The 15,987-nt window shown below is 32.9% G+C and overlaps 1 protein-coding gene across 1 annotated transcript in view; it reads right to left on the bottom strand.

The window, feature by feature from the left end:
* LOC149802774 (allatostatin-A receptor-like) overlaps positions 1-12,391 on the bottom strand; it is a 323,689-nt gene extending 311,298 nt beyond the window's left edge. The window contains exon 1 of the mRNA XM_089952202.1: positions 12,297-12,391. The gene's annotated coding sequence lies outside the window, so the exon portion shown is untranslated. The remainder of the gene's footprint in view (positions 1-12,296) is intronic.
* Between the last annotated feature and the right edge of the window lie 3,596 nt (positions 12,392-15,987).

Genomic DNA, 15,987 nt, shown 5'->3' with positions numbered 1-15,987 from the left:
GGTAGAAACAGAGATACTTGAATATATATATATATATATAGAGAGAGAGAGAGAGAGAGACAGAGACAGAGACAGAGACAGACAGACAGACAGACAGACAGAGAGTTTTAAGACTGCTTCTTTGTCTTCTGTTAAGCATTACTCAGACCATTGATGAGGAACTGTCAAATGTTCCAACAGTAAAGGGAAGTTTGGGTTCGTTTAACTGCATGCATCTTTATCATTGACACCATGATATTTTAAAGTCATGTTGCCTTGCCTCATTGAAGACGCAACTAGACGGATAATGGTTTCATTTTGTTGGTATGTGGTCACATGGTATCATACCCGCATTTCAAATCAATAATTCCTATTGAAGACTTACAAATGCGCGAGCTCGGTGCCTTGAAAATATGAGTTAATGTTATAATAGCAATGAATAGCTTTCTAAATAATAACACCAAATGTAAATCGTTAATAAAAATCTATTTCTATGGTTCATCGATGTTAATAGTTAACGTATTGTTAACGAGAGTATTTCTCGCACTTGCAAGGTACCAATCATGCATATTTATTGCTACACGTGTCCCTGCTGGTACGAGGGCGTACAGAAGAAAGTCAATAAAAGCCAAACATAGCTCGCAGATTTGACTATCACATTCTTCTAAAACATAAGTAGCAATGAAGTTGCAAAATTTTGCGAACTGCGAAAAATTTATACCATGGAATACCAGCTATTGACATCAAGTGGAAATTAAGAAAGTAAATGTTTATCAGGAAAACGACAAAGTCCTGAGATACGCTTATCATATATTTGCTGACAAGTAAGCCTTACAGAAAAGAATGATAATGTATCCGTAAATCATGGCCTGTCAAAAAAAGTATCAAGTTGTACTTACGTCCAAATCAGATGCAGTACCACGCTCAACTTCGTGAATAAGCTTGTCTTAACATCAATCCAGATTGAAATGGAAACCAAACATAATGCTACACCGTAGGCGTCAATGTTAATTGTGGCATGATACAGTTATATTATATAAAACACAGTTAATATATAATATGCAACATAAATTCCACGTTAAGTGTGCTTTGGCTCGCAGAAATTGTATTGATCTTTGAACTATTAAGGCACTATCATCTATATCATCTATCTGGTTCCTTTCACTTCGTCTACTAAATCAGCTAGATCGATCGACATACGCATAACTAATATAATTATAGTCTGGTAGAATTGTATCGACCCGATCAACACGAAGCGATTATTAATTACATCACAGAGAGCAGTAGATAACAATATAGATAACTATTATTGGCTCTAGATATGATATCGATATGCATGGCTTGATTTTGATAAGTTCCAATAAATCACGACATGTATAGCGTGAAAGAAATTTGCACACCAACATTATAGCACTAGACATGTGTCGATTATGTCGGTATCATACTGTTTATGTGCGCTTCAGAAGTCTGATATTTAACCGTATTCTTAATCAACCGGCAGAAAAGAAATTAATAAACCATATTTCGTGTTTAGATATATCTTCATTTTCCCAAATCAACATTATTTAGCGCGCAATATTTCACTGATCTGTAATTAACAAATATTGTATCTCTTCTGTCACTGTTACATAAAGAATACCTCATACATCAGTTTTTTAGTGAGTTGTATTGTCATTTTATACATCTTTTCTGCTCACATATAAAATATCATGCACTCCCATGCTCGTGGCAGCTATGAAATTTAAACGCAGTTTGTGAGAATAAGTAAAATATATTTTCTCTTACGATTAAAAAAGAAAACATGTTATTACATACATGAATATCATAATATGCACCATAACGTTGCTTTAAATTGTATCTCATATTTCAGTCAATATTTACACTGATTTCATTATATCCCTCAGTCATTTCAATTTTTTACTAACATTGTTTGTGTTATCGTGAAGAGCCTGTCTTCAAAACGTTATTAATGTATATATTCAGATATCCTCTATAATGTCGTATTTTAATTCCTATAAAAGTCACTTACTTATTAAGAAGCATAAAATAATTGGATAATTTGTAACTAAGCAACGCAAGCTTTTATTGGATAGAGATATTTCTCTTTATTTCTTTCACTTATCAGGCATGTTTTGCACTTCATTCAAAGTTTCGTTAAGTTAATAAACGCAGAGATTAAGGTGAGCATGCCTATTTTCCAGGACGTAAAAGCAAACAAAATCTTCAACAAAACAAGAACATCAACAATATTTGTTGTTGATGTTCTTGTTTGGTACATTTGCATTCTTGTTACATTTTGCTAAATAAAATGTCTCCGTCTGAACCATTTCTTATTCTTTAATGATACCCTACTTGATCTTTCTTATGATATTTGAAATTTGAAGGGGGGGGGGGAGATTGAACTGATTCATTTTTATCTCATTCATTGTGCTATCAGACAGGATATCGATTGTTGTTTAATTGGCATTCCGTTAATATTTCATTGATTTAAATTCCTTTAACTTCACCATTTTTTCAAGTTAGCCTCCCATATCATTCCTTTTCTTTTTCCCTATTTCAGAACATCAACCAATATACAATAAAATGTAGTAATGTCCATAATTACTTTGATACATCTCCCACTGTAGCAAATCTTATATAACATACGAACATATAGTATGGAACTAATCAAATATGTTAAATTTAACTTCTTTGTGTGTAGGCTCCGTATAATATTTGCTTACTTATCAGCTTGTAAAGAAAATAATGTCCAAAAACAGTAAAAAATTAAGATGGAGCTCAAACGAGAAGTTTAATTACTTAAATCAGAGGGAAAATGTTTTCGTCCTCCAATACTATTTTACTGACGTTTTCATTAGTCACGTAGTGGAAATTGGTTTTCAATACTTGATGTTAATTGGAATGAAAAGAGGTCGAAGACAAAAAATATTTGCTTGAGCATTCACTTATATAGTACCATCAGTGCAATCATTTTTTGTCAAACCATGTATAAGCGCCACTCCAAAACGTCTTATGCTCGAAGGACGGACCATGTTCAGCCAAATTGGCTACAAAAGATGTATTCCAGCTTCAAAAAAGTGAATAATTCTTCCTCAATTACTATTTAGAAGTTTTCTATGTGTTTTAGTCAAATTATGAAAGCCAAAAGACATCTGCGTCTAACGTCAAGCGATTATATGAGTCAATCTGGAGAGAAAAAGCTCAGTCTTCTAATGTGACACTGACAAGCTAACGTTATTTTTCCTTTTCTGTGTGATATTAGCAAATAGGCAACGTATCTAAAAGATAGCCTCGATATTAAAACGGGCCACACACTTCCGTGAACGTAGTAATTTGAGAAGGTACTCAAGACATTTCCAAACAAATTAAGCAAACATACATAAGCCTATCCTTAACTAAGCTTCAGTGTTTCGACCAAATGTTAAAAGAGTCACATACCAAATGTGACTGTCAAATAACAGTAAAAATTATAATGGAGCCCACCACGTATTCACAGAAGCAAGAAACACTCTGGTAGTTAAAATAATTATTTATGTCGGAAGTTATAGGTCATTTAGTTATTAGTTTCCAAACAGGTCAGTGTTTGTTGTCGTTCGGGAAATTTTACAATTGTGATTATTATAAATTCAGTGCAATGTCCTGTCTACAAATATGGCTTTTATATTTCGCATGGTCGATCAGATTCGTGTGTCTAGTCCCGATTAGCAGTTTTTCACTCTAAAGGATAATGATGTTTGAAATAATTTCATATTTCATTTATACCACCCAATAAAATAACTTTAAAAAGAAAAATTAAACCCTTCAGCGGGGCATAATTTGGCCTGTACTTCGTGTGGATTTTCTATCACATGTACTCATATTTATTTATTAGAAACTTATTTTAGTAAAGTTTTCCTGTTCCATCATATTCCATTTTAGATCACAACACTTTTAAACATTTACAAGATTGTAGGGTTATTTTTTATGTGTGTAGCATGGATTATTCCTTCTGTACTGATCGTTCCTGAAAACGTATTAAAGGCGCACAGTTACTATGAATTAATCGATATTTAAGGCATACCCACATAAAGACACTTTTTTTCAAATTTGCATTCGTATTACACTAAATAATACTAGCCATGACACGCTGTTAAATAGATATGGCTAGCTTAATTTGTCTGCCAATTGTCGCTTTTATTTTCACGCAGGTTTTCCATCACAATATTTTGTTACATTATCTAGAATTCTCAACCCGCAGTTCTGTTCGATAAATTACATTACGTAATGATACAAATGCAATTAGAACAGTCTCAATTCTTGTAAGAAAAGGTAATACATGTCCAAAACCTGATTTGCAAAAGATTTATCGAGTACGGTCATTTGCTTCACTCCATATCCGTCAGCTTTAATTTTGCACAACAGCAATTTCGAGATCGCTAGTTTCGGTAATTTAAGACCCTAATAAATTATTAGCCTTTTTGAAAGCAATTTAAAACTCCTATTGTTCGCCTGTTAAGAGTAGTTTTCTTCAGTAACAGTTTTAAATTTAAGAAACATAGATATATTGAATTGCTTCCAGATCACAAGAAACTGTGTTAACACCAGAAGAAATGTACCGGTAATTAATATTAGTGATGTTACGAGTTCAAACCTTGTTTCTGCTGCTAACCTGATGACATGCTCGTTATATCTTTAGTAGTCCATGTCTAACAGCGTTGTAACACTTTTTTATCAAGAGCGTGTAGTTTATTCATTACTTTTCCTCTGAAAACTGTGCTCCTACGTATACTGATTTTCTTTACTAATAGAATAACTACTCAAGATATAACAACATGGAAGATAAAGAGTAATTAAAAATGTTCTTATGCTACTACATTATTATCAATATACTATTTTTGTGTTTTGTTTTGTTTTCTCAGGAGACAGGCTTTATAAGTTAGACTGTATACCAATTATGAAATATCATCATAAAGGTATCATGTAACGAAATATTCAAACGTAAAGTTTAGTTATTTTCAATATTTGATAATAATTAAAAAAATATATGTAAACATTACGGGCGAATCCTATTAATAAGAGAGTTATGTTGATTGTAAGAGGCACAACCTTAGCTTTTCTTACGGATACAGGCAGAAATTATCTTTGTTACTTATACCAGCCTAACGTATCCCTTCATTTTAAAATCCGTACCCTATCTTTGTATGTAGCACATAGAGTCTCACAGAAGTAATGAAGTATCATTATGTATTTATGTATTTGTTTATTTTATTACTTTTTTATTTACTTATTTATTTATTTATTCATTTCATTTTTGTCTGACGAAAATATTTGACAATAAAACTGTAAGGTGGGCTTAGAATTAATTTAAATATCTTTTCATTACTTACTCTTTTCTCAGCAGTGATGAGATATGAAATGTTTCCAAGCGTAGCACCAACATGCAAATTTCAATTCACTACCTATTCACAAGCGCGATATTTAAATATTGATTAAAACATTCAATTCTCGATCGAATTTTATATGTGACAATCATAAAATGAATGCCTTATAAAAGTACGGAGCAAATTAAAGACCGGGTGACAGAAATTCAAAAAAATTTCATATAATGTGGTTCCTAACAACACATTTATACCGTAAAGCTAGAAGTATACTATATGTCCCTTAAAAACGCTTCTGATCAACTGGTCAATACGATACCATCACACTAAAGAGTCTATCAGATCATATGCAATTATGTAGCACAATCGGATGCAATATAACAATTTTTATCAGTGCAAACAATTAGGTACATGTAAATATGCAGATAGTATCTCATTTAATGAACTAATTATGAATAATTTCTGTTTCGAAAGGTTTTGAGTCCAGGAACTGGACTACAATAACGTGTGTTAATAACATGTGGCCTTGTCACAATTGCATTTTAGACTTTATTTACAAACCAAAGATTGTTGTTTCAAAATTAAATTACGAGCTCCAGCCAGTATAATGTTTTATAACTAATACAGAGACGCAAATATTTATATACAAGCAAAATAATTTAAGTCCATCACAGAGAATAGGCATTAAAAATCTGTTTGACATACGTATATAAAAATACTTCTCCGCGTCTAGAATATGTCACTCTCGAACGTAAAGTATTTCGTTTCTTTGAGGACTACATGCGTATCTGTCTTGAGTACAGTCCATTTTGATTATTACGTAAAAGTTGATTAAGTAGTTTTGTAAATTATATCGGAATTCGTACGAATGATGCTAAACATTGGATTTTAGAGCATACCATAGCAGGGGTTCTTTGTTGCAAGGTTTATAGCTATAAAAATATTATATATTAGTTCGGGAAGATTTACATGTTTCAACATGGGACGTTACCATCAAGAAATGCAAGTCTGAAACATACATCAAGACAGTTAAAAGGCAGTTGAATGCCTTTTCTACTTCAGAATTCTTAAATAAACAATGTTAAATGTTCTTTTTCTTGTTCTTAAAACAGAATCTCGAATAAATAAGAAGACGTATTAAAACTTTCAATTATGCTTGCAATATTTAATAATGAAATTGCACTTTCTGCCTAATGGGTGAATCGTTTATCCGATGGAGAAAGCAAACATCTGGCAGGCTGTATCTAACAATACATTTTGAAATCGAAAATTGAAAATGTCTCACAGAGTTGGTTAATTCCAGGAGTATGTTGGGATGATGAATGTATTACTGACATACAGTTTGTGTCATGGCATGATTGACGAAGCGCTTAAATTCATTTTTTATTTGACAATTTCTAAAACTAGAGATTTTAAGATTGTATAATCAGTTACCTTTAGGATTCTTAACAAAGAGTCTTCGAAGGAGCCGCCTAGAATTTGATGGAAAAGAATAAATGATTACCACGCTTTAATGCACACTATGGAAGTATTGTCAATTGTCAAGTTTATTTTAAAAACCTTAAAATTTTTAAGTTATCTGATTGTCACAAGATGAAGCCGGGTTGGGACTGGATTAGTGAAGACACCCAAAGCAATTGCGTTAATAAGATGTTTATTTATAAACGCAAATTAAATATTAACAAATCTGACACCATTATAAACAAATAGATAAGGAAAATTATAAAGTTCCTAATATGGAACTATCAACAACAAGTAACTCAACGAGACAACTCAAACATGAATTTAACGAAAGGAATTTTAAACGAACGTGAATTACGTCCTATCACCGATCAACAAATAAACGTATATGATCTATACCCCAATATAAACAAGGTCTTATTAAACACCAGGGGACATAGGGATATGTATAAATTTATGAATCTATCGCTCATATAAGGATATTGAAATGGGAATGCACGGAATTATGAATCTATCGCTCATATAACGGTATTGTAATGAGAATGAATGTAATTTTGCTCAGATAGCAATAGTGGAAATAACAATGACATGGAACACGTAATATAACTATCATGACCCCCATTTGACGTCAAAGATGTATCTTCGGTTCCACTCGCTCTAGTCAATGGTCAAAGAAGCGCCCACGCATGGTCCACCCCTCTCAGTCTGTTGAAGGATCCCTCGAGAGCCCTCACATTCAACACAGACCCGATGGTCGCGAAGCCTTGGTCCCTCGCATTGAGAGCACCAGTACACTCTTGCGAACCAACGTCACCAGACACGGCGTACACGTCACAAGAAACCACACAGAGATATGTGACTCCACATCACAAAACCATTTATACGGCAGCTCTACATCTGGCGATTTGCTTCCCTAAAGAGGTAAGCTTCCTGACAAGACTCTTCGTAGTGTAATTTGTTTATAGAGAATTTGCTCTATATGTATACTAGCTATAACAGATATGCGCAGCTAGATACTTAGGTTTTCGCTGCAGGTAATTTGCACATGCAGTATGGTTGAGTTGCGCTCAGTATTTCGAAATAACTAGAGCCGAAAAAATATACCACTCTCGGGTGACGTTGTACGCGGCAACGAAACCCGAGTACATTTGTGATCACAGATACATATTGATATAAATCATACACAATTCCGTGACACTGATCAACCGCCTGATAATGTTTGGAGATAGTGCATTTAAAAATCACAATTCATATAAGCATAAATGTTATGACTTTAGACCTAAAGACAGGTCATTATTTATATATATATATGAGTGGGCAGTATAAACTTATAGTAATCAATTCAAATTACTGTATAATCTTTTGAGTACAACATAGCTATTATAATGTTTTCGAAACAGCCAATAAAAGGCAGAGTCTCTTCGTGTATTTTTATTTATTAAATTATAATGGACCTAAGAACCGTCTAAAGCCATGGCGTTAAACTGCTTCAAGCATCATGAAAGATAGGTATGTCTTAGTTATTGTTCAAACTCTTTCCGATAGAATGATAATGGATCTAAGAAATTTTGAAACTTTCAAGGACAAGGCATTAAACTGCTTTGAAACATTGGGAAAGCTGGATTTGTCTTAGTTTATGTTGTACGTCATTCAGATACAAACACGGAGGAGCTAGGTGGTAAACTGCTTTTAAACAATGGGAATGATATGTATGTCTTAGTGTTTGTTGTAACATATTCAAATAGAACAATAATGAACCTAAGAAATTTGCAAGGCTAGCCAATGCGAAAATTGGGTTCAAACATTTAGAAAGATTCGCATATTTCAGTTTTTGTTGTAGCGCATTCAGAAAGAGCAATAATAGATATAATAGACTTTAAAAACCAACATATGAATCTCGTCACCAGGAACTCCTTCATTTATAGCTAGAAAAGGGCTTCGGAAGTTTAGAAGACCAAATCTCTTTTTGCAATAGGAAGCGAAAGGATACAAAAAATGATAGTATGTGTTCGTGTGTGTGTGTCTGTTTGTCTGTGTTTGTTTATAAAAGGTCATATTTAATAGATTATTTACATATTAAGAATCATTAGTGTGATATTGGTCAACGTAAACCAAGTCTACATCCACAACATTCACAACATCATTATTCCATTCTACAACTGCGATAAAAATACCTTCGTGGCAAATTGTGCAAAATATATACAGTACAAAGTATCATACAAATGTAGGTCAATTTGAAACAGTATATATATATATATATATATATATATATATATATATATATATATATATATATATATATATATACATAATATTCAAGTCGGATCAGTATTGCATGATACAAATAGACTAGTAACGACGCTTTCAACTGAATTTCAATGAGAAAAATACAGTAACAGTGTACCTTTATAAAGATTACAAACTGATGAAGTAATGAATACAGATAGGTCTAATATTTATCTACAAAGCTCATGGACGCAAATAAAAAGTAAGTAACTTCGCTCTTCACCTTTACACAACTAATCCATATCCGAGTCATTTGACCAAAGATGTACATTGTGACTGAGTCATCAGTCCGTTTGGCGAATTTGAGCTATGCCTAAGTAATTAAAACTTTTCGTATTTACTTGCATCTCCTGCATAGGAATAGCTGGCCTGGTATGGACATATTAATCTACTGAGCTCTGGTAGCCATTTTAATTTGGTTTCCGAGTCAGATAATAAAGGTATAGATAGTGTTATGTCTTACTATAATTTCCGTAAATTTTATTCATGGCCGTAAGTTAAAGTAACTATCTTTAGGTGAAATTTATTAAGCGCATAGGTTTTAATTTAAGATATTACGGACGTAAAAATGTATAGTATCTATGAATATATGCTTACGTAGGTTTTGACAGTTACTGCTAATAAGAAAATAATAGTAAATATGTCACAAGTATCGAGGGTTTCCAATTAGACAATCTGGCCTGGTTGGTTTTTATTAAGCTATTTCGCACTGGGTTGGTTAAATAGTGTGAGTTCTTTTGCGATGTTGGAGATTTACGATTTGTCACATAGGACTTTTACCGTATGCGTGTTTTACCTTTTCAACTGTATATAAACAGCAAAGAGCATTTTCTCTATTTTATTTATTATGTTTGTTTTGTTGTAACATCAAGTCTGCGGATGTATTTATGTGTATTCCTATGGTATTTAAGAAGAAGGAAAAACAAAACATGTGTTTGGATTATTCATTCAAAGTTGAAAGTGCTCCTTGGACTATACAATTATTTCGGAACTATTGCGAATTATTCAAAGAAGATCTGGACAACACCATTTTTACAAGGCATTAGTGTTAATGGAGTTAGTATATTATTGAACTGATATTTGCACGGAACATATCATTCTTTTGGACTCGAATAGCTATTGCAAACCATGCAAAGTGGCCATATCTGAAAACTCAAAATAATCAGACGGTATGGAACGTTTTATTTGGTAGAATACGCTTCAGTTGCATTTAAATAATTTTTTGTCGTTCAACTTAATAGCATGTTTCTACCCATGCTGCAAAGTTGGATTAACCAATTACTGTCAGCTCAAGTACACGTGTACTTGATGTAGTACTGCAAAAACTGCCTATATATTTCCATGACAGTGATTGTATCGTATGTGTGCGGGTGGTCCAACATATTCAACACCGTGGGCGACATGAGCAAAAATGCATAGTTCATGGACCATCCACATATATCTTTTAGTATACAAATCAATGTAGTTAGACCACTCTCTTATAGATGTATGTCTCCATGGAAAGGCTTGGAGAGAAAAATTAAAAAGAGCTTATACAATGCAAAGGCAGATTAGGTCCTTCGATTTATGACTTTGGAACACACTTCTTTTAAATTAGAGAAATATCCTCAGAAAATTACAAAATTAAACCCAGAAAAGAAAAGGGATAATAAGTTAGACCAAAATGGAAGTTGGATAGTGTGTATGCGTGGAAACGAAACAATGAGCTGTACTCTTTGAAAAAAAGATTGTATTTTGGTGTACTGGATTGAATAAAAATACAATATGCATTCTAGCCTGAAACTAATTGTGTGATGGTGCCTTATATGTATGTGTGTATCACAAAAAGAGAAACTATCCATGAAAGAAGTCTGTGTGATGGTGTGTTAGATTGTATGAAAAAGATTCTACCACAAAAGTGAATGTATGCATGTGTGTATGTATGTATGAACATCTAATAGTTCTTTACCTACTCCGTTTGTGTGTTTATATGATTGAGCGAAGACCGGAAAGACTGTTTGTGTGTTAAACAAAGACTTATCCTGTAATTAAACGTGTGTTTTGTCTGTCAAGAAATCTGCGGGTTTGCTACAATATATGTGCTTTACTCCCCAAAAGCAACTCATCCCAGTTGTACATTGTATGCTTTCTCCGCCTTTTCTAGAGGCTATGGGTCAAGCTTTGGTCAATCATAATTAGTTTGGACAGTCACAACAATTATTTGTTAGTAAGAATAGGTTAGTCGCGAAATGTGTTTCCAGTCAGAATATATATTTGTCAAGAACAATATGTGATGGTTAGTTAAAATAGACATTGGTCAGTCACAATAATTATTGGTTAATCGAAATAGGTATTAGTGAGCTATAAATATTGTTAAAATCAGAATAGGTGACGGTCAGTCAGAAAACATGTTGGCCAGTCACAACAGGTATTGGCAGTCATCATGAGTCATTGTATGTTGTTCGATGTCTAAATCATTCAAATCGATACTTCCTAGAATATCCGGTCTTGAAAATAAAATTCCCAGAGGGCAATAGTTACATATTAAATTCTTGTACATTCCCATAGAATCCCATAATGTTAAATTCCCATAAGTTCTTATAGTGTCCTTACAACTTCAATTTATATTATCCCTCATAAAATCCAATAATGTTAAATTCCCAACTATTTATAAATTGTACCAGTAACGTTAATTTCCATACAACCCGATAACAACTAACCGAGAGCCTACTGTTAGGATAAGATATAAGGACCAACAAAATATATTCATCATCCTGAAAACAATCCGAGGTCAGAAGGAATTAATAATATATGACAGCTGCACTGATGGAGTATGAGGAATCATCAAAGGTTCCAGTGAGTCATTTAGACTTCGGGTCATGAAAGTAGAGACAAATTTAAGATATATTTTCGATGTCCTACCAATAGTTTAGGTTTTCCTTGGGTTGTATTTAACGGCACATTAAGGCATGAAAGATTGTAGTGTGGCAACAGCCCACATATACACCAATTAGGCCCCCGTGACCTGTCTGTGCCACATGCGAGTCCTTATACATCAGATCTGCTTCGAATAAACATGAAGTCGATTATTTGATTCACCTCTGAAGGGGTGAATTTAAACCTTTTACAAAATGAATTAAACGGAATTGAGCAATTGATGCTTTAGAATAGAAATAATATATAAACGTTAATATTTGCACTGAAATATGAATGAATGATATACTGGTTTCTTACCTCAAATTGCTAGTGGGTCCCACTCATCTAATAGGTAGAGTTCTGAATTGTAACACTCAGACTTTCACAACATCGAGCCTTGTCTAATTAAATCTGAAAGAGATAGTGCAGAATTTCAACCACTGGAATTTAAACTATTGTTATGATTTTAAAGCTATGCTGTTAAATTACTTTACAATCATATTTTTCTGCGTTGACTTAAACTAACAGTGAGCTTACAAACAAGAATATCCTTTAAGCGCTATGCCAAGTAGTATGAAAGTAATCATTTCAGTCGTGTGAGTTGTGTGTTTAACAGAAAAGAAGCAAAATTAGAACATATGCATAGATAGATAGATAGATAGATAGATAGATAGATAAATAGATAGATAGATATATAGATAGATAGATAGATCAGATAGATAGATAAATAAATAGATAGATAGATAGATAGATAGATAGATAGATAGATAGATAGATAGATAGATAGATGGATAGATAGATAGATAGATAGATGGATGGATGGATGGATGGATGGATGGATGGATGGACGGAGGACGGACAGATATATAGATTAGATAGATAGATAGACAGACAGTCCACTCTGATAATAGCTTTCTGGTGGCTGAAGATTTTGTTACTTTATGAAATTCGAACGTTAAACCTTTGTGGCATGGAAACATGTTCCATCAGGCGTTACTCTTTATATTATGACTTTGTGCAGCATGTATTACAGTCTTGTTAAACATGACATTAGAAACCGTTTCAAACAAAATGTTACTAATGTAATCAAACGGTGTTATGGTAATTATAATAAATTATAATTTATGTGAATGATGACTAATATTAGGATAAGTATTTCGTATCCATTTCTAGTTTGATCTCTTGAATGTGAATTATTGTGATCCCTATCTGAAATGCTACTTATATATTTGTATAATCTCAGTATTGCGTAACTTTTGATAATATAATTATTGCATTAATTTTGAAAATCTCATTATTGCATATATTTGGATAATCTCATTTTTGCATAGATTTGGATAATCTCAGAATTGTTTGGAAATATCTTGAAGTCTGTATTGTAAAATGTTGTATAATATCAATGTCATGAAAATAAACTGAAAATAAAATGCGAGAAAAGCAGATTTCAAGCGTTTCCACATATTTTGAATACATCAAATTTTGATGTTATTGCGGTTGAATAGTCATTAAAGTAGGATATTTGTAGAAAATTTAAACTGTAGATTCCATGAATTATATGCTTTACTCATTTAAAATTGTAGTTTTTAATTTAAAAACAAATTAAACATATCATTTCACGTTAACAGTGAATTGTCTAAAGAAATTTAGCTACAAGAAACATAATTTATTGCATCATGGCAGCGATTATTACTCGTGATCATCAGTATCACAGGATAAATATCAAACTTTAACAGAATTTTTGCTTTCTCTAAAGTTGTCATGGGAAGTTTTCCACTGCAAGAACTACAGTGGTGAAATTTCTATCATCACAAGTGTATCTTCATTCAATTATTGACGTAACGTGCTTTGAGGAAAATAATTATTGCAAATGCCTGCCTTTACGTAATTGTACTCATCACTATTTTTCCTTCTGAAATGTGGGATATTCCACTGCTGAAGTGATAATTGACGTCGAGCAGGCGTATTCCTCGCAATTATTATATAAAATTTTACCCAAAAGTCGCTTACGCATGCAATTTTGCAAATGTTTTGACCTTCTCACTTAGATTTGTCGGTAGTAATGGAGTAGATAATTGGGATGCTTTGGTTCCCACTGGATGACCTGATTCGCATGGGATTGTATAACTCGAAACCTAATTCTTAATCTATACTTTTAATACATTTTCACCTGTCGTTGCGAGGGAGGGGAGCAGTGCCATCGTTTTATTCAAAGGATATTTTTACTACAAAGCTATTAAAATTAATTCGAGAATTGAATTCAACTACATGCTGACCAATAATAAGGACATTTTCTATTTTAGAATCATATATCTCTGTGTCTAGCTGATTGATTCAGATACAAAAGGGACAAAACAAATTGCTTCAGCTCTAAGCTAAACCATTACTGATAACGTCAGTAACCTGCATCAACATAAGCATGCGCTTTACTTCGGGACATACCATTTAATGTGCCTGTGTTGGGGTAGGGAGTTCGGGAGGGTGGGGTGCGGACGTTCTGAGATTCTCTTTCATTCGAGTCAGAATTTTTGTACCTGAGGATAATTAACTTTTTCAGCTAATTTGATGGATATCATAAGTTCTAGTTTTACAGCATATAGAACAAACATGAGTTGTTTCAAAGGTTTGGGAACCTGGTTTTTCTAAACAAAATGAAATCGTTGCTAGAAGACTAATAATAATAATACAGTTTCGACCATATAGGCATTGTTAAAGGACTAATAATAATAATACAGTTTCGACCATATAGGCATTGTTAAAGGACTAATAATAATAATACAGTTTCGACCATATAGGCATTGTTAAAGGACTAATAATAATAATACAGTTTCGACCATATAGGCATTGTTAAAGGACTAATAATAATGATACAGTTTCGACCATATAGGCATTGTTAAAGGACTAATAATAATAATACAGTTTCGACCATATAGGCATTGTTAAAGGACTAATAATAATAATACAGTTTCGACCATATAGGCATTGTTAAAGGACTTATAATAATAATACAGTTTCGACCATATAGGCATTGTTAAAGGACTAATAATAATAATACAGTTAGTCCATGTAGTCGTTGTTAACGTATAAATGAGGTAAGATCGTAAACTTTGCCATGAAAGACTTTGCAAACATTGCATGCAAAACTACCTCAGTGATGCCTTTCGTTATCTGTTTCAATGTAGCTGTTTCAGAAAACAATAAAGTAACTACTACACATACACTTCAAATTTCAGTTAGCGTAAATTACATCATGTCTTTCCAATTACGACTACATTCGTGTATTTGTGACAACATCCATATTTTTAAGTTTGAACTTGTTCTTATTCCATTGGAGTACTGTGAAAAACATGATATCATCAATGGCTGATATACACTCATGCAAAGTGAAATATAGTCCATGGTTGATGTACAGGTCGCATGCAAGATGGAATATGTGGTTAGATAGCATCCACGGCTGATGTACACGCCACATGCAAATTGAGATATTAATATTGGCTGCATATTGCGACCTGAGTGTAATAAAGAATATGTCGTTGTGATTCTGCTTATCATTGTTAAATGAAGTTTATAAATAATTTGATATTACGCTCATTTTAATGTCATTAATCGGTCTCTTTGACGAATGTCGTTATTTTATGTATGTAGAAATGAAATGTTTATAGTCAAGTTTTGACAATTTCACCACGGAAACGTATCTGGCAAATGTATGGAGAATGAAGGAAAGCATAACTAACAACAACATGCTACCACCGATAAGATTTCAGTCTAAATTAAAGAACGAAGAAATCGAATACTTAAGTAAGTTATATGTGTATACTTTCCATTTTAAGTTTGTGTTATGTTTTGGTTGCTGAGCCAGATTTTTTATATAAGTGCTTTTTATTTTGATGCCTTGGAGCTTGGGGAGAGGGTGTCCAGTTGAATCCCTTTCTCGTTTGGGATTTTCTATATACATATTTTAGAATTTCAGATTTTGTGTTTGTATACATATTTCCTAAGTTTTGTAATGCCC

Source organism: Sinohyriopsis cumingii, chromosome 3 (assembly GCF_028554795.1).
Source record: "Sinohyriopsis cumingii isolate HCF-2022 chromosome 3, ASM2855479v2, whole genome shotgun sequence".
NCBI classification, from domain to species: Eukaryota; Metazoa; Mollusca; class Bivalvia; order Unionida; family Unionidae; genus Sinohyriopsis; species Sinohyriopsis cumingii.
Note: the sequence above shows the minus strand (reverse complement) of the source record. Positions and strands in the feature narration are given on the sequence as shown.